The sequence below is a fragment of the Seriola lalandi genome, unplaced genomic scaffold, assembly GCF_002814215.2.
Source record: "Seriola lalandi dorsalis isolate HSWRI2012SDOR001 ecotype SW California unplaced genomic scaffold, Sedor1 jcf7180002054933, whole genome shotgun sequence".
NCBI classification, from domain to species: domain Eukaryota; kingdom Metazoa; phylum Chordata; class Actinopteri; order Carangiformes; family Carangidae; genus Seriola; species Seriola lalandi.
This window is the reverse complement of record NW_019525485.1, coordinates 4550627-4553002: the sequence shown is the minus strand read 5'-3', so window position 1 is coordinate 4553002 and position 2376 is coordinate 4550627.

The following is a 2376-nucleotide window of genomic DNA, read 5'->3' as shown; positions in this document are numbered from 1 at the left end:
CCGGCACGCCGCTCCAACTCCGGCTCTTCACTCCTTGCGCTCACATGTCCATCACACCGGAAGCTGGCGGCCACCCATCACAAAAGGTAATGGCACTCATTATATCGGGATCACAAAACAAACATGCTCTATTCAATTTTTTATATTATTCATTGCAATTAATCGGCAAAACTCTTGCTATTTAGCAAAAATATCATTTGGCCATTCATACCAGTGTGTCATATGTAAACCTTATATCCATTTTCATTTTTCACAGAAGGATCACGGCGCAGTCGACAGGCCTCAGCTCTGACCGCCGCCTGGAACACACACATCACGTACGTCACATTTTTACAAACTTCATATCAGTTACTCTGCAATCAATCCTACTTTTACAATCTTTACATTTATACTCTATATTCTTGCTCTTTGCTTACATGCCTCTTTTAGATTAAGTCTTTTTGCTCATTTACACACATGCAGCTGGAACCCTCCACCTCCTCTTTGGCGCTCCGCCCTTCCACGTCCAACTGACTGGCCCGGACCAGACCGTACCGGATCGGACCAGACCGGACCGGACGCCGCGGGACACACATCTGCTGGTGACTATTGCTTATATACATATCACCACATTGATTAGATCTTGTGTTTAACTGAGTTCCCCTCTTAAGATACACACCCAATTAAAACTCATCCTTCACAACAGGCCTCTGTTTGTTTCAGCAGCTGGAAACAAAGTGAGTGTCTTCATCCTGCTTGAAATGAGCGCTGGTGCCGTCACATCAGTGTGGAGGCTGATCGTGTTTTGTCTGGTTTAGGCCGACGCTCAAGGGAGTGAAGTTCTACAAACACAAACTGCGGCGTTTGGAAGGATTAAACAAACACACTAACACGAGGTAGGAACATTTCTATTGACATCACAACAGCAGGGAATCTGTTTGGAGTTTGGGTATTAAAAAAAACCCAATATTTGATTTTTGTAATTATCAATTTCTCTTTCTTCTTTTTCCTTTTCATGTCTTTGCAGATGGTCTAAAGAAGACAACACGACACAGAGCAGTGAACACACCAGCGATCAAGCCGGAGAAGCCGGTCTCTGTGACCACTATCACTATGTAAGCTCATCGTCTGTGACATGTTCCGAGTTTGTTTTCTGAAATCTACTTTCCGAACATCACTTCCTTTGTATTCCAGCTATTGACAGAGGTCAGCGCCGTCGTGACCAATCCGAGCGCTCCGTTACGGCTGCACGGACGGAAAGCCGCCGCCTTTGGTTCGGATCAGGCTGACTTTGATAGTCTGCTCCCCGCTCTGGAGGTCTGGGCGCAGCAGCTCCAGCTGCTGGAGGTAAACACTGTTTATCTGCAGCTTCCAGAAATACTCGGTTTATTGTAAATTAAGACAAAGAAAAGCTACAAATTCTCACATTTCAGGAGCTGATTGGTAACTTCAATTCAATATCACGAAAAATATCACGAAACAACTAGCAAAAATAACTAACATCAAATGCCTTTGTGTTCTTCCATTAACTTCCAAGCAGCTCAAATGAACAGTTTCTTGAGTTCTTCTCGTTGGGATGTACAGGACTTATACTTTGACTTTGTGCTTGTGTCTTCTTTGAATGCAGATGTCCCGCCACCAGGAGACCAGGACCGGCACGCCGCTCCAACTCCGGCTCTTCACTCCTCTTCGCGGCGGCCACCCATCACAAAAGGTAATGGCGCTCTCATTATATCGGGATCACAAAACAAACATGCTCTATTCAATTTTTTATATTATTCATTGCAATTAATTGGCAAAACTCTTGCTATTTAGCAAAAATATCATTTGGCCATTCATACCAGTGTGTCATATGTAAACCTTTATATCCATTTTCATTTTTCAAAGAAGGATCACGGCGCAGTCGGCAGGCCTCAGCTCTGACCGCCGCCTGGAACACACATCACGTACGTCACATTTTTACAAACTTCATATCAGTTACTCTGCAATCAATCCTACTTTTACAATCTTTACATTTATACTCTATATTCTTGCTCTTTGCTTACATGCCTCTTTTAGACTAAGTCTTTTTGCTCATTTACACACATGCAGCTGGAACCTCCACCTCCTCTTTGGCGCTCCGCCCTTCTACGTCCAATTGACTGGCCCGGACCAGACCGTACCGGATCGGACCAGACCGGACCGGACCGGATCGGACCAGACCGGACCGGACCGGACGCCGCGGGACACACACACACATTTCCAATCTTATATAACATCTTATTTATATGTGTAAAGTACATTATTTTCTTTGCTAAACAAAATTGTATTTGTAAAATTGTAAACCACTATTGTAGATTAGTTACACCTGTTTGGGATTCTTCAGTAGTGGGAACTCCACAGATACACTTGTGTCTT